Source organism: Anomaloglossus baeobatrachus, chromosome 7 (assembly GCF_048569485.1).
Source record: "Anomaloglossus baeobatrachus isolate aAnoBae1 chromosome 7, aAnoBae1.hap1, whole genome shotgun sequence".
Classification (NCBI taxonomy): Eukaryota; Metazoa; Chordata; class Amphibia; order Anura; family Aromobatidae; genus Anomaloglossus; species Anomaloglossus baeobatrachus.
The window spans coordinates 165,094,955-165,117,581 of record NC_134359.1 but is presented as its reverse complement, the minus strand read 5'-3'; the positions used below and the strand labels follow the sequence as shown (position 1 = coordinate 165,117,581).

The window sequence follows — 22,627 nt, the reverse complement described above, 5'->3', positions numbered from 1 at the left end:
ACGTTCACTAGTCCCGTCGGGGCATCTGTCCAAACCCCCCCCCCCCCATAAAACGTGTTTCGGACGCGTCCATAGACGGGGCCATTGACTATAATCGAGCAGACGGAGTCAGCGTGTGCTGTGTCTTGCACCATTTTCACCATTTTCGGGTATATGCGTTTTCTGCAGGCGGACACCCGTACGTAGTTGGCTTATGAGCAGGGCTCTCACTCCTCTTGGTATCTGAATTTTGTTATTCTGTAATGTCTCATATTGTATGTACATGCCCCCCTGAATTGTAAAGTGCTGCAGAATATGTTGGTGCTATATAAATAAATATTATTTACCGTATTTTTTGCTTTATAAGACGCACTTTTGTTCCCCCAAATTTTGGGGGAAAGTAGTGGGTGCGTCTTATAAGCCGAATATACGGGGGGGGGGGGGGGTATATATATATATATTCATATATATACACTGCAGGTTCCAGGGGAGGTGGGGGCGCTGCTGGGGGCAGGTGAACGCTGTGGGCGGCAGTGTTAGATCTCCTGCTCCCGCTCATATAATATGCACAGCCACTGTCCATCTCCGTGGTGCTGAAACTGCACCGCAGCGACGGGCTGGGGGAGCGGTGCATATTATATGTCTCTGCGCCCCCCTGTGATCGCACATGCCCCCCCCTGTATTAGCTTTGGCCCCCATGCTGCTGCTCATTCTAAAATAAAAAAGCTTTAAGGCTGGTTTCACACTACGTCTTTTTAACATCCGTTGAAAACGTTATTTTAGCGGAAATACGGATCCTGCTTTTACAGCAAATAACGTATGCAAACGCATCTGTTATTTTGCAGGATCCTGCACTGGATGTTTAGGGGCGGGCATTGGAGTCATGTGATCGGGAGTGAGGGGAACTAGACTGGGAGCCGGCTTCTGACAGCTGCAGACACTGGTAACCAAGGTAAACATCGGCCTTGGATACCCGATATTTATCTTGGTTACGAGTGTCTGCAGCTGCTAGGAGCAGGGCTGCCTGCACACGTAACCAACGTAAACATCGGGTAACTAAGAAGTGGTTACGCGATATTTACCTTGGTTACGAGTGTCCGCAGCTCTCAGGTGGGAGAGAGAGGAAGGGGAGGAAGGGGGAAAGACATAGATAGAGAGAGAGAGAGGGTGAGGGAGGGAGTAGAGAGATAGACAGATCACGCGAGACTGGTTCTGGGCATGCTCAGTACTTTCTGGGCATGCTCAGTACAAAAGCAGGATCCTGTCTATCAGCACGCCAGCGTTCACCTGCGTTCGCGTGCTGTTTAGTCAGGATCCGGTGACTTGCAGTATTTTTGACGCAGCTCAAAAACGCTACAAGTAGCGTTTTTGAAACATGTTAAAAAACTGCAAGTCACCGGATCCGCACTATAACGCACGCAAACGCAGGTGAACGGATGTTAACGCGAGTCCATTGCAAATGCATTGAAATGAAAACGCATTTGCACTGGATCCGTACTTCCGCTAAAATAACGTTTTCAACGGATGTTAAAAAGACGTAGTGTGAAACCAGCCTAAACTTACCTCCTCCAGTGTTTCTCCCCGTGTCCCTGCTTCCACTGTGATCAGGCACGCAGAGATCTCAGTCTGCTGTGCCGATCACATGACCGGCCGAGAACCAGGAAGTGGAGGAACAGAAGCACGGAGGGAGACAGGAGGGAGATCAGCGCTGGAGGAGGTAAGGAAAGAGTCTTTTATTTTACTATGGGCAGCAGCCTGGGGGCGATATCTAACACAGGGTGACTTGTGCGATCTATAGGGGCCATGAGCAGCAGCATGGGGGCGCTATCTAACACAGGGGAACGTATGCAATCCATAGGGGACCATAGGCAACACGGGAACGTGTGCAATCCATAGGGGACCATAGGCAGCACAGGGGAACGTGTGCAATCCATAGGGGACCATAGGCAGCACAGGGGAACGTGTGCAATCCATAGGCAGCACAGGGGAAAGTATGTAATCCATAGGGGGCCATAGGCAGCACAGGGGAATGTATGCAATCCATAGGGGACCATAGGAAGCACAGGGGAACGTGTGCCATCACAAGGGGGCTATATTCAATATAAGCGGGCCATATCCAGATTAAGGGGGCTAATTTTAGGATGGGGGGCTATGAGGGACATATACCCTATATGATTTGTTAGAGGGGCACTGGCATTATAAAATGGACCCCCATTTAACATTAAAAAAAAAAAATCTCTTTTCCTTCACGAAATTTGGGAGTGCATCTTATAATCAGGTGCGTCTTATAAAGCGAAAAATACGGTAATTACTTATTTTTGGGGTAGGTCTTATTTTTGGGGAAACAGGGTACATCCTCTTATTGCTACATAATTTGGTAGATGGCCATTCAGGATCCTGGGTATGCCTCGTGCCACCATACACATGGCCTGTAATGGCAGATCATTTTGTTGCTCTTGCTTTCCAAACATCATACACTGATAAGGCTGCTTTCACGTCAGCGTTTTTTGACCGACTGCAAAAAAAAACGCAAAACGCATGTGACTGGATCCTTGACAAATGCGTTGTCATTCCAATGCATTTTCAATTGAATCACGGTAAGATGTGTTTGCATGCGTCATATACTGGATCCGTTATTCTGCGTTTTTTTACCTTTCTTGAAAAGCACTACTTGTAGCGTTTTCTCTTTCTCTCTCATCATTCGTCTTCCACTGACTCCCAATCACATGACTCCAATGCCCGCCCATAAACTGCAAGTAAAAGGATCCTGTAAATAACACTTGCGTTTGCAAGCGTTCAACGCTATATCAACAGGATCCGTTCAGGTGCGATTTGCGTTTTTTTAACATGTGTCAAAAAAACATTGATGTGAAACCAGCCTAAGCAGGCCAAACGTTTGGCTATGAAATGAAATATCCGGCAGTAATTCTCCTCTATCATCAGGTAAAGCCTCTATTACCATAATCATTGTATATCTTTGACAAAGTAATTCTTCATGAAGCCGCACTTTGTCACTGTGTTATCTGGAAACAGGCTTGTACTTTAGTCTATTCATCCATGTAAGCTATCCAAGAACGACAGAGCAAAGATCACATTCTAGGCCTTCTGGTATCTGCACACATCGTCTTTCCATGTGGATTTGCTCCGTAACAGGCCTTAAAAAAAAAACAACAAACCCAAATACCCGCTAAAAAGACGAAACGTGACTTGCAATGTGTAAACCCCTCGCTGTTCACGTGTTCTGGCTTTTGCACGTTTTTTGTCCCCACAATGAGCTTTTGATGTTGCAGATTATCTGCAGTATATTTCCTATCGGATGTAAACTATGTTACTTGCGTTTTTATGTGCATTTATAGCACGTTTTTGACGCTGTGTTTTGTCTCGTTGGTGTGTCATGCTTTAAATAAAGCTGCTTTCTTTTTGATATTTCCTGGTATTTGGCTGTGACAAAACTATTTATATAGTCATGTGCGGATTACATGCATTTATGTGTTTCCGCCACGGAAATGAATGTGTGTTTATTACATGTGGATTTTCCCCATTGAACTCAAGTCTATGGGGAAAATCTGCAGAAAACTCAGTGTACCCTCAGGAGAAATGGACATGCTGTGGATTTGAAACCCACACCGCAGATAACATTGAGTAAAAAAAAGTGTGCAGGAGATTTCTATTAATCTCATCCACTTTGCTGGAACTGGAAGACATTTTGTTTTTGATAAAACGAAAACACTCAGGGCCAAAAACTCATTGTGGACACACAGCCTTAAAGGGAACCAGTCACCTACTCACTTGTGGGGCAGTCCGATCCGGTCCAGTCCGATGGGTGTCGCTGATGTTGACCCGGCGTTTCCTCTATCCTTACGATCACTGGCCTCCTTCCTGTCTCATGTGGATGACGCGTCCTACGTCAGCCTCACAGTGTCCTCCATTGCGCTCTGGCACTTCTCTCTGCCGTGCTAAGGGCAGAACAAAGTACTGTAGTGCAAGGGAAAAGGTCAAAGAACGGCAGCGCATGCGCACTACAATAGTTTGCTTGCTCTGCTCTCGCCATGGCACAGAGAAGTGCGCGTGTGCAGGAACATGATGGAGGACACACAAAGCAAGAAGGAGGACGACGATCGCAAGGATAGAGAAGGTGCCGGACCTAGTCAGCAATGCCCATCGGACCAGAACGTATTGGACCACCCCGCGGGTGACAGGTTCTCTAAGTTTTTCCAAAGCCGCCGATTTTAGAAGTCACCTGACCATTATTCAGGTGATGAAAAGTGTATCCAGCATGGCAAAAAAAAAAAATCATCTTTATTTGAAACTACATTAAAAAGTCCAAATAAGAGAATAAAAATCGTGTAAAGTCAGACTATGTCATCTCTTAAGCGTTTAAAGTTCTGGACAAAATTTGCTGGCGTATCCTATGTCTATCTATACGTACAGTGGCATGGGCCCCCCTTGCTTAAGCAAGTTTAAGATTAAATGATCTCTAAAAGCGATAAAGTTAAAGATGACACATTTCCTATCTATTTTGGGGAAAAAAAAAAAAAAAATATATATATATATATATATATATATATATATATATATATATATATATATATATATATATACACACATATACACTAGAAGGTGGCCCAATTCTAACGCATCGGGTATTCTAGACTTTACGTACTGTGTAGTTAATGTATGATTTTTGTTTTTATATATATATATATATATATATATATATATATATATATATATATATATATATATATATATATATATATATATATATATATATATATATATATATATATATATATATATATATATATATATATATATATATATAATATTGTTGTGTGTAGTTGCCAGTGTTTGTGTAGGGCGCTGTAAATGTTCTGGGTGTGGGGGTGTGAGAGCGGTGTTGTATGTGTGTTGCGTTGTGTGTGTGTTGCGTTGTTTGTGGAGCGCTGTGTGTCTGCAGCGTTCTGTGTGTGTGGTGCTGTGTGTGTTGCGCGGTTTGTGTGGGTGTGGAGTGCGTGTGTGTGTTTTGGGGGGAGGTATGTTTTGTGCAGTGTGTGTGTGTTGCGCGGTATGTGCGTATATTTATATATGCCGCGGTGTTTGTGTGTTGGGTGTTGTGTGTGTGCGGCGTTGTGTGTGTGTGTGTGTGTGTGTTTTTTGGGGGGAGGTGTGCACCCCTCATCATGCTCCATACCCCATGCTGCGCACCTCCCATCGTGTTCCATCCCCCATGCTGCGCACCCCGCATCGTGCTCCATCCGACATGCTGCGCACCCCCCATCGTGCTCCATCCCCATGCTGCGCACCCCCCATCATGCTCCATCCCCCATGCTGCACACCCCCCATCGTGCTCCATCCGACATGCGCACCCCCCATCGTGCTCCATTCCCCATGCTGCGCACCCCCCATCGTGCTCCATCCCCCATGCTGCGCACCCCCATCGTGCTACATCTCCCATGCTGCGCACCCCCCCACCATGCTCCATCTCCATGCTGCACACCCCCCATCGTGCTCCATCCCCCATGCTGGGGCCGCCGGGGGCGTGTCCGAGCGTGGCATCGTGTGCCGGGGACTGAGCAGGTGAGGCGTCAGCGTATGCCGGCTCCCTGCACATGTGTACCGGGAGCCGGTGTACGATGGTAACCATGATACACATCGGGTAACTAAGGGAAGCGCTTCCTATAGTTACGCAATGTGTATCATGGTTACCAGCATACACCGGCTCCGTCACGATCCCAGCATCGCAAGGTTATGTTCGCCGGGGGCGGGTACCTCCCCCCAAAAACACACACGCACCCCACACACACACACGCACCACACACACACACACACACGCACCCCACACACACACACAGTACAACACACAACACTGCAGACACACAGCGCTCCACTAACACCGCAACACACAAACAACAGCGCTCTCACACACCCCCCACACCCAGACAACACTCATAACATTTACGGCGCCCTACACAAACCCTTGGCAACCACACACATCTATATCTATATCTATATATATAAAAACATAAATCATACATTACCTACACAATACGTAAATTCTAGAATACCCGATGCGTTAGAATTGGGCCACCTTCTAGTATATACTAGTATATATGTATGTGTGTATATATATATATATATATATATATATATATATATATATATATATATATATATATATATATATATATATATATATATAAAGCAAGAAGGCCTGCGGAAACACCATCACATGTTTCTCAACGCTGGCAGGAAACTAGCCAGGTCTTTCACCGGGAAGGAACAACCACAGGAAGGGCAGTCTCCAGTCAAGGAGACCACCTATGCCAAACATGGTATCCATCCACAGACAGCTGTTTCAGGGTATTTGCCCCTCATCAGTGTGGAGTAGGAATCTGGCTAGTGGGAGCATTGCCTAGTAAAAGACTATGTGAGCAAGGATGGTTGACCTTAGGGAGATCAACATCCACCACCGCGGAGACACCATCACGTGTTTCTCAACGCAGTGATTCTAGAGCAATGCCCCCCTGGGAAATATTCAAAGCAAGAAGGCCTGCGGAGACACCATCACATGTTTCTCAACTGCTCCAGAATCACTGCGTTGAGAAACACGTGATGGTGTCTCCGCGGTGGTGGATGTTGATCTCCCTAAGGTCAACCATCCTTGCTTATATATATATATATATATATATATATAAATAATATATATATACACATACATTCATACATATATACAGTCATATGAAAAAGTTTGGGCACCCCTATTAATGTTAACCTTTTTTCTTGATAACAAATTGGGTTTTTGCAGCTATTTCTTTTTCATATATCTAATAACTGATGGACTCAGTAATATTTCTGGATTGAAATGAGGTTTATTGTACTAACAGAAAATGTGCAATCCGCATTTAAACAAAATTTGACAGATGCAAAAGTATGTGCACCCTTATCAATTTCTTGATTTGAACACTCCTAACTACTTTTTACTGACTTACTAAAGCACTAAATTGGTTTTGTAACCTCATTGAGCTTTGATCTTCATAGGCAGGAGTATCCAATCATGACAAAAAGGTTTTTAAGGTGGCCACTTGCAAGTTGATCTCCTATTTGAATCTCCTATGAAGAGTGGAATCATGGGCTCCTTAAAACAACTCTCAAATGATCTGAAAACAAAGATTATTCAACATAGTTGTTCAGGGGAAGGATGCAAAAAGTTGTCTCAGAGATTTAAACTGTCAGTTTCCACTGTGAGGAACATAGTAAGGAAAAACACAGGTACAGTTCTTGTTAAGAATTCAGGTGGTTAAATGGTGAGCCTGTCATGTGTTATGTACTCATAGTGCTAACTGACCCACCTGGACCTGGTGTTGTGCGTCATTTATAGGCCATTATTCAGACACTGTGCGTCTCGTGTATCCGTGCGAGATGCACCTATATAGTGCTGTTTTGCCCGCCTGACCTGGGTTTCTGGCGTCATTTATAGGTCACAGTTCAGACACTGTGCATTTCACTCATTATATGATGGGCTCCCAGTGCAAGCCTTATTAGTGTGCATGTCTTATGCTAAGCAGCCGCCCCTCCCCCCTAGTGTGGAGGTTGAGTGGCTGTGACATCAGGATCTTGCACCTCGGCTGCAGCCATCTTTATGAGGAAGGCTCACCACATTGTGTGTGCACATATCATTTGTCTTGGCTCCTTTTTGGTGTTTTTTTGATATAGTTCTTTGTGGTTTTTCTAACAGTTCTTGTTAAGCCCAGAAGTGGCAGGCCCAAAAAAATATCAGAAAGGCAGAGAAGAAGAATGGTGAGAACAATCAAGGACAATCCACAGACCACCTCCAAAGACCTGCAGATTCATCTTGCTGCAGATGGTGTCAATGTGCATCGGTCAACAATACAGCGCACGTTGCACAAGAAGAAGAAGCTGTATGGGAGAGTGATGCGAAAGAAGCCGTTTCTGCAAGCACGCCACAAACAGAGTCGCCTGAGGTATGAAAAAGCACATTTGGACAAGCCAGTTACATTTTGAAGAAGGTCCTGTGGACTGATGAAACAAAGATTGAGTTGTTTGGTCATACAAAAAGGCACTTGCTACCCACAGTAATATTTGGTGGAGGTTCCTTCATGCTTTGGGGCCGTTTGGCCAATGCCGGCAACGGGAATCTTGTTAAAGTTTAGGGTCGCATGGATTCAACTCAGTATCAGCAGATTCTTAACAATAATGTGCAAGAATCAGTGATGAAGTTGAAGTTACGCAGGGGATGGATATTTCAGCAAGACAATGATCCAAAACACCGCTCCAAATCTACTCAGGCATTCATGCAGAGGAACAATTACAATGTTCTGGAATGGCCATCCCAGTCCCCAGACCTGAATATCATTGAAAATGTGTGGGATGATTTGAAGCGGGCTGTTCATGCTCGGCGACCATCAAACTTAACTGAACTGGAATTGTTTTGTAAACAGGAATGGTCAAATATACCTTCATCCAGGATCCAAAAACTCATTAAAAGCTACAGGAAGCGACTAGAAGCTGTTATTTTTGCAAAAGGAGGATCTACAAAATATTAATGTCACTTTTTTGTTGAGGTGTCCATACTTTTGCACCGGTCAAATTTTGTTTAAATGCGGATTGCACATTTTCTGTTAGTACAATAAACCTCATTTCAATCCAGAAATATTACTCAGTCCATCAGTTATTAGATATATGAAACTGAAATAGCTTTTGCAAAAACCCAAATTGTTATAAAGAAAAAAGATTAACATTAATAGGGGTGTCCAAACTTTTTCATATGACTGTAATACATATATGTATTCATCTTTTACTATTTAAAACTAAAAAAAAAAAAAAAAAAAAAAAAAAAAAGGAAAGGTCAGGTGGTGCAAATACCACAGCTTTATAAAACCCAGCCTAAACTTCCGGTTCCGGCGCTGTGATGTGAGGACGCGGGAGACAGAGCTCCGCACGTTCCTCAGCCCCACACACCGACTATAGGAGCCCCACGGCCGGGGGAGGAGGCGGAGAAGGGGAGGCGAGGAGCGGGAGGTGACCGTGCATGGAGCGGTACCTCCTCCAGAGCGGTGGCAGACAGCTGGAGCAGGGTGCTGCAGAGAAAGCAGTGCACATGGAGCGCAAAATGGCGGCACGGCGGTGTGCAGGGAGGTGAGCGGGGACGAATGGAGGAGGAGGGGGAGCAGCTGAGAGAGCAGCAAAGAGCTCGGCAACACGTACAGCTGACAGCCCAGCAGCACGAGCAGCAGGCAGCCGAGCAGCACGAACAGCAGGCAGCCGAACAGCAGGCAGCCCAGCAACACCAGCAGCAGACAGCTCAGCAGCACCAGCAGCAGACAGCTCAGCAGCACCAGCAGCAGACAGCTCAGCAGCACCAGCAGCAGACAGTCCAGCAGCACCAGCAGCAGACAGTCCAGCAGCACCAGCAGCAGACAGTCCAGCAGCACCAGCAGCAGACAGCCCAGCAGCAGACAGCCCAGCAGCAGACAGCCCAGCAGCAGACAGCCCAGCAGCAGACAGCCCAGCAGCAGACAGCCCAGCAGCAGACAGCCCAGCAGCAGACAGCCCAGCAGCACGAGCAGTTCCCAGGCCTGCAAATTGATTATGACCGTCTGGCTGGAGCAGTGGCAGTGCACCTGACAGACAAGATCAAAGACTCTCTAGAGGCTATGGTGGGGGCAGTGCTAGCACCCTTAAAAGGAACAGATCGCACAGCAGGGAGCCAGGATGTCAGAGATGGAGAAAAGAATCTCTGACACAGAGGACGAGGTGGCAGCATTAAAGGGGCAGCTGCAGGAGATGGTGGAGGGATCCCAGGCCATGAGAGACAAACTAGAGGATCTGGAAAACCGCTCCAGAAGAAGCAATTTAAGGCTGGTGGGATTGCCGGAATCTATAAGCATGCGGCAATTGGACAACATATGTGAAGCAGAGCTCCCCAAGGCACTAGGTCTAACGCACAAATGCAGGGTGGAAAGAGCGCACAGAGTGGGCCCTGTAAGAGAGCGTCCAGGCACAGGAGGAACAAATGGGAAGGAAGACAGCACGGGAGTGACGGGACCAGCCAGGCTGCGCCAAGTGATAATAAAATACTTGGAATACAAAGACAAAGAAGAGATACTGCGAGCGTTTAGAGGAAGGAGGACCCCACTGTCTCTACAAGGGCATAAGGTGCTGATCTTCGGTGACTACTCGGCAGAGGTTACACGCAAAAGGAAAGCCTTTAGTAAGATTTGTACCGCGCTGTATCGTAAAGGCATAAAATTCCAACTGCTGTATCCTGCAATACTGAGAGTAACAAGACGTGATGGATCCCTTTTTGCGACGAAAGACTTGAGTGAGGCGGAGAGATGGATGGAGAAGATGGAGAACAGAAACCAGACGGAGGACTTCCTGGAGAGGCAACATACTTGGCAAGGAAGAGAGGAGGAGAGCCGGACATCAGGCCGGAACGACTGAATGGAGGGGAAGGAGATACATGCAGGAGGTCCAAAAGCAAGGAGGTCGCCGTCGCGTTGGCCTGGAGGCCAGAAGAGGGGAGCGCCATGAGTGAGGCTGCAGGGAGAAGAATCAATATTTTTGAACTGAACTGAGGGGCCCAAGAGAGAGGGGACTGACGGAATGCAGGGGATGAGTAACATCTACTGTTTATTATTGCATTTTTACTTTCTGCTTCCGCTTCCTACTTCCTCTTCCGCCTCCCCTTCCGCTTCCTGCTTCCCCTTTCACTACCTCTTTCGCTTCCTACTTCCTCTTCCACCTCATACTGCCTCTTCCACTTCTCTTACACTTCCTTTACCATCCCATCTACCTCTTCCTACTTCTTTTTCCACTTCCTATTCTAATTCCTACTTCCTCTTCCACCTCCTACTTCCACTTCCTCTTCCACTTCCTCTTTCACTTCTTACTTCCTTTTCCACTTCTACTTCCTCTTCTATTTCCTCTTCCACTTCCTACTTCCTCTTTCATTTCCTCTTCCACTTCCTATTTCCTCTTGCACTTCCTTTTTCTCTTCCACTTCCTTTTCCTACTTCCTTTTCCACTTCCTACTTCCTCTTCCACTTCCTTTTCAACTTCCTCTTCCACTTCCTTTTCCACTTCCTTTTCCACTTCCTCTTCCACTTCCTTTTCCACTTCCTACTTCCTCTTCCACTTCCTACTTTCTCTTCCTTTTTTTCTCCCCTTCTTGTAGGCTTTTCCTTTCTTTTCTCTTCAGTTCCCCTCGCCTCTTCAATCTATATGTACCCTCAAGGTGCCCTGCCCCATCGGGGGTGTAGGGGATCCTAACATCTATGGGGGACCAGGTTTCTCTCTTTTTAGTATTCTACTGATAAATCGCTCTTCTGGTAGCCAGGCCACTTATGCTGATGGGAGGTGAAGTGAAATTGAGACCAGAGGTAACAAATAATAGGTATGGGCAATGAGGGAGGGGGTATTGTATGCTGGCACGGCTATTGACCAGGAAGGCCTTGCTCTGGTGTGTTAGATAACAGAACAATGGGGACAGGCTATATGTAAATGTGAATCAGTAGGCTGAGAGGGGATTGCGGAGCCAGGAGCATCACAGAAAAAATGGAAGTGACGAGACGATTGATTGTAAAGGGGGGGACAGTTGACCATAGATTTAGGTTGAATAGTTGGGTTCAGGGAAAGCAACGCTATAAGAACACCGAAAGAAAACTGAGGGCAGTTGGGGGGGTAGCCAACAGGTTTATAGTTAATGCGAAGAAGGGGACACAAGGTTGCGCCCAGGCAATACATAGTTATCAGTACGCAGCGGAGTTAAGGCAGGGAAAAGACCAGGGAAAGGCGCCAAGACACACACAAGTTAGAACATATAGCGACATAAATGTCCCGAGATGTTGGGATAATGGTTAAATTAGTCACTTGGAACGTAAAAGGTTTGAAGTCTCCACATAAGCGCATGATGATATTACGATACCTTGAAAGACTGAAGGTAGATATCGCACTACTGCAGGAGACCCACCTGCAAAAAGGGGATTTTTTTCGTATGCAAAAATTATGGGTGGGGCGGTAGTCAGGTCAGGATCCCAGGGAAGGAAGGCAGGGGTAATGATCTTAATAAACAAACACTTTACTCACGAAATAGTGTCCCAAGACAGTAATGATGGTGGGAGGTACATACATATCAAATTAACTAGCCCGCAGGGAGAGTTTAGCATACACAATATATACGCCCCTAATAACGAACAAAAAGCCTTCTTTGACTTTATTACCAACAAATTGGGAGTGGATGTAGACCCAAATAAGATAGTGGGGGTAGATTTTAATGCAGTAGTTTCGAAAGAGGAGGATAGGAGGTATGGCAAGGAACAATGTAGGCAGCGTAGGAATACAAAGGGTTTGATGGCCAAATTACTGGAAGACACAAATCTGCAGGACAGTTGGAGAACGCAACACCCATATGAACGTGAATTTACACACTACTCACACCCACACGAAGCATGGTCAAGGATTGACTTTATGTTAGTAGACCAAAGACTCTGGCACAGGGTCAAGGATGTAGACAGAGAACATGGTTATATCCGACCACTTAGACTTAAATGACAGAATACAGAGGGGCTCGGATTATATATGGAGATTTCCATCATTCTTACTCAAAGATAAAGATTTTATTAAAACATTAAAAGGAGTGGTGGGAGGAATATTGCGGCACTAACAGCGGGCACGAGGAAGAGGCAATGCTACTCTGGGAAACAGCAAAAGTAGTATTAAAGGGGGAGACTGATGGGGCATGTAGCCAAAATCAGGAAACAGACGCAAAAACATTACCAGGAGGCAAGCACTAGTTTGAGAGAAAAATACACAAGGTACCTAGAAAACAAATCCCAAAAAGCAAAAGAAGAGTAGAAGGAAGCAAAACAAGAGTTTGACATGTGGGTACGAAAAAGAGACGAACTAGTAAGGTCCCAGCAGGAGGTTGACTTGCACCAATTTGGCAATAAGGCAGGTAAACTGCTGGCTAACCTGGCAAAGGGAAAACGACCGTTGACGTTAATAGCTAGTATGACAAGACAGGATGGGACCAAATCGACGAATCCGCAGGAGATCAACCAGATCTTGGGGGAATACTATGCCAAACTATATAGTAAAGGGGATGAAAATAGAGAAGGAGGGAGGGAGTGGCTAAAGACATTAGGACTTACACAAATAACCGAGGACGAACTGACTAGACTGAACGCGGACATCACAATAGAGGAAGTGCAAACAACAATAGGAGAACTGAGTATACATAAAGCACCGGGGCCTGACGGGTTCAATGGGGAATTCTATAAAGTACTAAAGGAGGAAATATCACCAACGCTGACACGTATGTTTAATAAAATGTTAGGGGGTACGGGAACGTCTAGCCACCTTAACACTGCATATATAAAACTTTTACCCAAAGGAGACCAAAATTTGGACAATCCAACGAATTATAGACCAATCTCACTAATCAACCAAGACCTTAAACTAGTGGCCAAATTGATGGCCAATCGATTGGCAGAGGTATTACCAAGGCTAATTTCTCCCGCCCAATCGGGGTTTGTAAAGGGGAGAGCAGCCGTGACAAACGTAAGAAAGGCCATAATAGTAATGGACGCCATCAGACACAGGGATCTACAAGGAGGGGAATTTCCAGCCATGATCACGTTGGATGCTGAAAAAGCGTTTCATAATGTGCAGTGGCCATGGCTGGAAACAGTCCTAGATAATATGGGCTTCAGGGGAGCATTCAGAACATTTATAGGTATACTATATGCAAACCCTCAGGCAAGAGTGGCGACACCCGGATTTTTGTCACGACCCTTCTCTTTGACCAAAGGGACGAGACAGGGGTGCCCGCTGTCTCCTCTCTTGTTCAATCTAGCCATTGAGCCATTATCAAAACTGATCAATGGAGGAGACTGCTTTGAGGGCATTAACATTGGAACGGAAAAAGTACATTCAGCTCTATTCGCGGACGATATCATATTATTCATGAATAGACCACAGGATGACCTTTTAAAAATAATACAACAGATAGAGAGATTTGGGTCTATGGCAGGTTTTAAATTGAACAAGACAAAATGTGAAATACTGTTTCTGAATGAGCGAACCATGTCATCCCTGAAAACCTATGGAATAGAGAATAACATATGTGGGATACCGATAGCAAAAACTCACCTTAAATACCTGGGGATCCAGATGAGACGCCAGCCTGCCTCCATTTATGAATTAAACTTCAAACCGCTGATACAGAAAATAGAACGAGAGCTAAAGATGTGGGAGGGGCTGCCGATATCCCTGCTAGGTAGAAACCACCTCTTAAAAATGATGAGTTTCTCGAAGCTGTTATACCCGATGCAGGCTATCCCTATATTATTAAAGCATGCGGATGTAAATAGACTGAATAAAGCATTTACAAGCTTCCTATGGAAGAGAAAAAGACCAAGAATTAGGGCGGAAAAACTAATGCTACCACTGGAAAAGGGAGGAATCAAGATGACAAATGTGAGAGGCTACAACCTTGCATGCTTGATGAGGCACGTAATAGACTGGCTGAGGAAGACAAATAGCTATTCTAACATAAAATTGGAAAGTGAGTACTGTAGACCATGGGACTTGGGGGCAATATTACACACGTCATTGGCCAATATTCCGAGGAAAATTAAGCACTCCCTGGTATGTAGGGATACGATAATGGCGTGGAAAGCAGTGAGGAAAAAGTTTAATCTGTCCTGGCGAATCTCCAAATACCTAAATATCTGGAATTTTCCGGAATTCCCAGCAGGGAAGGAAAACAAACTATTTCTAGAATGGAGAAATAAGGGGATCAGTGTGGTGAAGGATCTGCTCCATGAAACGGAACATAGGTGGTTGACCCTTTAGGAGATGGTGAACAGGTACGGGCTTTCCCCATTCCAAATCATACAATACAAACAGGTGGAAAAGGGAATAATGGGACTATTGAGGGATGTTAGAAAAGAACAGGTAATGAATGAAATGGACCAATTTATAATGAAGGATAAACAGGAGATTACTATCTCCTCCCTGTACAAAGATCTGAGAACAGCACTGGTACCACTGCACTCGGACCAGGTCTGGGGAGCGTGGGCACAACAACTAAAAGATACAGAGGCAGGGGAAAAGATACGGCAGGGATGGATGAGGATGAGGAAGGAGGTGATTAATGAGGGCTGGAGGGACACACAGTTTAGATTAATGCACAGAGCAATTTATGGTTTTAACATCCCCACCAAGCAGACTATGAATAAAATAGAACATTGCCCCAAATGTAAACAGCCGAAAACGGACTTATACCACGGGATTTGGCTGTGCCCAGAAAGTCAGAAATTTTGGGGAAAAATGAAGACACTTATAGAAAAAGTATGGGAAGTGAAAATGGAACTAGACCCATTGTTATGGATTTTCCACCACAGGACTAAAGAAAAGGAAGGAGGAGGAGATACACGGGGGACCACGATTCCAAGACTCTTTCATAAAATTGCTATGATAGGGAAAAAGGCCCTACTACGCAGATGGCTCGAGGAATCTGTTCCATCAGAGGAAGAGGTGGTCAATCAGATTAAAAAGCTGCTCAATATTGAACAGTTGGAAGCCGAAAAAAATAAGGACGAACTAACGGGAAACTTTTTTAAAAAATGGAAGAGATTTATAGTACAACAGTATGGAGTTGCAGAAATACGGAAAGTGGTATCTCCTTTCACTAATACGGAATGGTATCTACTGGGAGACTTGCAAAGCACATTGGGAAAGCTGAAAATACACACGCAGTAGAGACACGACAGTAGGGCGAGACGAGGGTTTCAGAGAAATAGGGCTTCAAACGGGAATCAGAATATAGAGGAGCTGTGTGTTCTTTTGCGACTTATACCTGGTGTTCAGTGTATTAAAAATGTTGGGGGGGATAAAGTGGGAATAAAAGAGGGTGGGTTAAGACAAGGGTGGGTAAATTGGTAAGGTGAATTTATTCTTGTTCAAATGTTAGACATATTGTAATAATTCTGAAAACTGCAATAAAAATTTATGTTTAAAAAAACCCAGCCTAATCTAACCTTGTGCCAAAAAACAGCAGCCATGGGTTTTTCTAAGCAGCTGCCTGGCACTCTGAAAATGGTGGAGGCCCACAAGGCAGGAGAATGCTATAAGATGGCAACTTGAACATGCTTTGCTCTTTCTTCAGTTCGAAATGTAAGAAATGGCAGTTACCAGGAACAGTGGAGGTCAAGCAAAATTTCTGCAACAGCTGCTCATAGTATTCCTGGAGAGGCAAATCAAAACCCCTGTTAAACTGCAAAAGACATTTGGTAATATTTATAAGACTCTGGAATTGTGGTACATTGAACAGTAGAACAGAGACACCTGCACAGACATGGCCTTCATGGAAGAGTCATCAGAAGAAAACCTCTCTTGCGTTTTCACCATTAAAGGAGTTGTCCGACAAACTCAAAATTTTTTGTTAAGCTAATCTATGCTGTATTGTCATATAAAACACCCCTACATTGTTATTTTTTGTTTTCTAACTTTTGTTCCTCTTGAAATATTCATTTATTCTCTGCAGCTCATTGTTTACATTCAGCTCAAGCAAACATGATAACTTCCTGTGCCGCACCTCTCAGTCACAGCTGGCACCGCCCGGCCCCAGTGTCCAGCCCCACCCCAGTGTCCAGCCTCGCACCCTGCCCGCCCTCTGCACATACATTCCCTGTCAGTATTCTGCCCCAGCACCTGTTATCACTACAGCATTGCAAATAACAGCCCCACATAGGGCTCTGCACCCCACATCAGGCTCTGCACCGCACGCACGCACACGCACGGCGCTCTGTACCGACCCCCCCTAACCCCATAGGGAACACATGTAGGGTATACTCACCCGTCCTCGGTCCCCGCCGCTCCTCCACGCTGTCTGTGCTCTGGACATATCAGCACAGTAGTGACGTCACCGCTGTCCTGAAATGTCAGACCCAGACTGCACGGGCAGTGATGTGAAGCAGCGCTGCGCTCCCTCTCATCAGGGCTTTCAAATATATCGGCATCTGTGATGCCGGTACATTTGAATGTACGATCCTGTGCAGGGGGCCCGGTGCTGGCGCTGACACCACGCCAGCCGCCGCAAGGCCCCTCCCCCAGGTCACAGACCCCAGAGAAGTGCAGGGGGAGGTTGTGGGCAGAGTACGGGGTGCGGGGGAATGTGTGGGAGGGTGCAAGTTGTGGTCAGATAGGAGCGCTAGGGAGCAGGAGGACAGGGAGGATTTTAAAATTACAAACCTTTTATTTCATTTAAAAACCCTCTAAGAAATAAAAGGTTTGTAATTTTAAAATCCTCCCTGTCTTCCTGTTCCCTAGCACTCCTATCTGATATCTTCACATACATCATCCCCTTGAGGGATTAACGGCAGGAGCAGCTCTGGGAGCGGCGAGCCTCCACAACATTTACCAGGACCCACGGTTGCTGTGACACCAGGTTGCTCTGACTGCACAGGACCTGCGGTGACGTACTTCCGGGTGCTCGCGGTCACATGACCAACCCGGAAGGCTTTGCTCCACTCTATTCCCCAGGATTTCAGACAGCTCCAGGCTTCAGCGGGACCCCGTGGATCCTTTATTGCAACAATCAGGGTTGTGCACGGGTACACAACCTTTTGAGGTGAGCAGCCTCCGGGCATTACCATAATCCCCTTCACCACCGGGTGCTACTCAGCGCATCTCCCTCTCTCTTTTGTAAAGAAAAAAGGGCACAGAATTTCAGGAAAGAAAATATTGCCAACCAATTAAGCAATTGTCGCGAGCGGGGGGTGCGCTGGCGCTCGGGTCCGGCTGCTGCTGCTGCTCAGTGGCTCAAGCGGTGGGCCGGATCCGGGGACTCGAGCGGCGCTCCTCGCCCGTGAGTGAAAGGGGGTAGTTTGGTTTGGGGATTTGGTTCGTGACGCCACCCACGGTTTGTGGTGAAGGTGGGCACCACCGCTGCTGGTGACGGGGATCCCGGGAGCGTTGTTAAGGAGCAGCTGGGATGTTTTCCCCCTTCGTGAGTAGGGGTTGGTGGTCCCGGGGCCCGGTGAGGAGACGGGAAGGCGGGGCTGGCGAGGTGCAGGGTCGCAGGGACAGCGCGGCGCGGTGCCGGATGGCACTGGTGTACTCACTCAGTAACGGATGCATACACAGTCTCTGGTAAACCAAACGGCTGGATGGACGGGTCCCACAGCCGGCTGCTGTTGCTTTCCCCGGACAGTTGGTGATGGCTGTCTTTCCCTGCACCTGTCGGTATGTTCGGCTCCGATGGCTTCCCACCGGTAGCCCGCTCCCCAGCGTATAGGTGCCGGAGGAGCCCTTTTGCCCGCAGACTCTGGCCCTGGGAACTCTAGCTGTGGCGGTAGCTGTATTTCCCTTTTCTGTTTGGACGGTTCCCTTCAATCGGGTCTTGGCTGCTAGGAAACCCCTGGGGTTCCGGTCACTGACGGATTTGACCTTTAACGGCGGCTCCAAGCCTGGTTGGGGTCCGCAGGCCTTGCCTGTGTGTGCTGGCTTCACTTCGCTCCCCGATTCGGTACCGGCGGGCCACCGCCCGACCACGGTCCTATGGTTCCGCGTTGATCGGCCTCTCCTGCAGACGGCCACCACCGTCTGCCAACCTTGCTGTATGTGCCCGGGCCATGCACCCGGACACTGTCAGTTTGCTCCTCCACTACCACTTCCTAAAACTGATCTTCACTGACTGCTCCTTTTCCCACCTCCAGGACTGTGAACTCCTCAGTGGGTGGGGCCAACCACCTGGCTCCACCCCACCTGGTGTGGACATCAGCCCCTGGAGGGAGGCAACAAGGATTTTGTTTGCGGCTGATGTGCCTGTCCAGGGGTGGGGGTGTGTGTGTTGCAGTACCTGTGACGACCTGGCTAGTCCAGGGCGCCACACAATCATGCTTTAAGGCTGTGTTGCAGACAATGGCACGGACAATATTTCACAGGTGAAGGGAAGAATGGAATCAATGAAATTTCAATAATTTCTTGATGAAAACATAAGACCATCTGAATTAAAGCTGAAGTTGACAAGAAGATGGCTTCTACAAATGGATAATGATCCTAATCACACAACAAAATCTACAACAGACTACCTCAAAAAGGAGCAAGCTGAAAGTTTTACAATGGCCCTCACAGTCCCCTGATCTGAACATCATTGAAAATCTGTGTCTAGACCTCAAAAGAGCAGTAAATGCAAGACGAGTCAGGAATCTCACAGAACTGGAAGACTTTTCAAAAGGCTCTTGGCTGCTACAAAAATCATTTACAAGGTGTGATACCTGCCAAAGGAGGTTCTACTAGCTATTAGCCATGCATGGTGCCCAAAGTTTTACATTGGACCATTATCCTTTTTTAAATTAAAAAAAAAAAAAATGTAAAAGATGAAAATGCTTTTTTTTGCCTAAAATGCAAAGGAAATGTGTCATCTTCAACTTTATACCTTCTAGAGCTCATTTAATGTTCAACTTGCTTAACTGTTCACAATAACAGTAATTTTTACAGGCGTGTCCAAACTTTGTATATATGCAGAGCGGTGAGTGAAAGTTCTGGGGCGTGCTTACAGCCAGAAGTCAGCAAACTGTGAGCTGCCACCATAGCCACTCCATGCACTCCTGAATGACAAAGCCGGCAGACAGTTCCTTGTCTCTTGGTAGCCGGGCTCTCAGTAGGGTGACTGGGCAATATCCGGTGTGACGCACTCAGAGCCCATTCACAATGTGGATTGGATTCCCGCATTCTTGTTTGCGTCCCATCACGATGGGGGAATTCACAGCGTCCGCACCAGTTTTCGGGCATTAAAAAGACAGATTTTTGCTCAGCACGTATTAGGCAAATATGGATCTGCCGCAATTGGAACAGAGGAAGGTTATGAATGTGACCTTATACAGGCTACGGTGTGAACATGTCCCAAAGGGTCCATCACACACAGTACAGGAACGGCTGCTGACAGGGGCGGTTATCTGAAATCCATAATGTCACAATTATTTGTCTGCATTCAACATCAGGGTCTTCTATTATTAGGCCGAGCCCCCACACATCACATGGCACTGTCATAAGGAAGTTTATTTACACAGCATCAAAAACCTACGCAGATTTCCAGAGGAGTTCAAAGGTTTCCAGCTACAGAACACGGCAACAGTCACAGCTTAGCCCGGGCTTCAGCCATGAAAGAAGGAAATGGACAGAAAACACTTCACTGTGCCACTGACCTCTCCCTGTAGGGTGCCCTGTACCCCCTTCTCCCTGAATGGTATCCTCTCCCTGCAGGGTGCCCTGAGCCCCCTTCTCCCTGAATGGTATCCTCTCCCTGCAGGGTGCCCTGAGCCCCCTTCTCCCTGAATGGTATCCTCTCCCTGCAGGGTGCCCTGTACCCCCTTCTCCCTGAATGGTATCCTCTCCCTGCAGGGTGCCCTGTACCCCCTTCTCCCTGAATGGTATCCTCTCCCTGCAGGGTGCCCTGTACCCCCTTCTCCCTGAATGGTATCCTCTCCCTGCAGGGTGCCCTGAGCCCCCTTCTCCCTGAATGGTATCCTCTCCCTGCAGGGTGCCCTGAGCCCCCTTCTCCCTGAATGGTATCCTCTCCCTGCAGGGTGCCCTGAGCCCCCTTCTCCCTGAATGGTATCCTCTCCCTGCAGGGTGCCCTGAGCCCCCTTCTCCCTGAATGGTATCCTCTCCCTGCAGGGTGCTCTGAGCCCCCTTCTCCCTGAATGGTATCCTCTCCCTGCAGGGTGCCCTGAGCCCCCTTCTCCCTGAATGGTATCCTCTCCCTGCAGGGTGCCCTGAGCCCCCTTCTCCCTGAATGGTATCCTCTCCCTGCAGGGTGCCCTGAGCCCCCTTCTCCCTGAATGGTATCCTCTCCCTGCAGGGTGCTCTGAGCCCCCTTCTCCCTGAATGGTATCCTCTCCCTGCAGGGTGCCCTGAGCCCCCTTCTCCCTGAATGGTATCCTCTCCCTGCAGGGTGCCCTGAGCCCCCTTCTCCCTGAATGGTATCCTCTCCCTGCAGGGTGCCCTGAGCCCCCTTCTCCCTGAATGGTATCCTCTCCCTGCAGGGTGCCCTGAGCCCCCTTCTCCCTGAATGGTATCCTCTCCCTGCAGGGTGCCCTGAGCCCCCTTCTCCCTGAATGGTATCCTCTCCCTGCAGGGTGCCCTGAGCCCCCTTCTCTCTGAATGGTATCCTCTCCCTGCAGGGTGCCCTGAGCCCCCTTCTCCCTGCAGGGTGCCCTGAGCCCCCTTCTCCCTGCAGGGTGCCCTGAGCCCCCTTCTCCCTGCAGGGTGCCCTGAGCCCCCTTCTCCCTGCAGGGTGCCCTGAGCCCCCTTCTCCCTGCAGGGTGCCCTGAGCCCCCTTCTCCCTGCAGGGTGCCCCCACCCTATAGGGTGGTCCCGTGCCCTCTCTCCCTGGAAGAAGCCTTCTCTCTGTAAGGTGCCCTGACACCACCATGACTCAGCAGGTTCTGCTCCTGGGAGCGCTGTACGAGGTCATTGTCCTATCTGTATCATTCACCACTCCCAGGACTGGCAGAGGCGGCCGCACACCTTCTACAGCTGCAGGAGAGAGCATCGCCTGTGCCGATGACAGATCACCCCGATCCCTGCTGCGCTGAGATTGATCCATCACCTGATCACCCTTCACTGCTAGGAATGGCTGAGTGTAATGTACGTGCTCTATATTCTGCATTGTGTGTGCAGCCCCGGTCTGGTGATGGCGCTATACACGGTGCAGTCATTGTCCACACACACAGCTAATTAATTACCTGACAGTTGAGTGTTGACAATGGCGTCAGACTGAGACTCCGGTCACTAGTGCAAAGCTGTAAAAGCACTAACCGCAGAACAAGACAACCTGCTTTCCAGATTTCGCCCGTGACCACGCCTTTTCACCAGCTGATCCACCTCCAACCAATAGTAGTCACGACAGTAAAGACAGGTGGCCAATCAGAGCTCCACACGAAACATGACGCCAATTGAAAGGGGCGGACAGCTGCGCGAAAAGGGCGTAACATGGGCGTGTGCAGCTCGTCTATCAGGAAGATGTTGTCAAGGAGAGGGCGTGTCCATGAGGAGGGCGTGTCCATGAGGAGGGTGTGCCCTGCAGGCCAGTAACTAGGGAAAAGTTGACAGCCTTGACATCTCCTTAAAGGCGCCGCGTCATTATTTTCCTGAGCAGTCCGTAGCTGAAGTATCACGGTGACAGAGGCTTCTCCACTGCGGACATAAATAGCAAACGTTTGTACAATATAAGTGCATGTTCCTGTAACTGAAGGCCAGAAGTGCAACACAGCGGTGACACAGGGGTGACTTTACGCTACATTTATTGCTTTATACTAGCTGTAGTACCCGGCGTTGCCCGGGATAGTAACTGTCTGTGTGTAGCTGTCTGTCTCTTTCCTTGTCTGTCTGTGTCTATCTCTGTCTGTATTTGTATCAGTCTCTGTCTCCATCTCTGTATCTGTCTCTATCTCTATGTGTGTGTCTTTCTGTCTCTTTCCCCGGCTGTCTGCCCGTCTGTCTCTTTGCCCGTCTGTCTCTTTGCCCGGCTGTCTCTTTGCCCGGCTGTCTCTTTGCCCAGCTGTCTCTTTGTCCGGCTGTCTCTTTGCCCGGCTGTCTCTTTGCCCAGCTGTCT

The 22,627-nt window shown here is 47.6% G+C and overlaps 1 protein-coding gene across 1 annotated transcript in view; it reads right to left on the bottom strand.

Moving 5' to 3' along the window:
- The window catches only part of IDH1 (isocitrate dehydrogenase (NADP(+)) 1), a 112,969-nt gene extending 91,090 nt beyond the window's left edge, over positions 1-21,879 (bottom strand). The window contains exon 1 of the mRNA XM_075317794.1: positions 21,759-21,879. The gene's annotated coding sequence lies outside the window, so the exon portion shown is untranslated. The remainder of the gene's footprint in view (positions 1-21,758) is intronic.
- Positions 21,880-22,627: the final 748 nt, after the last annotated feature.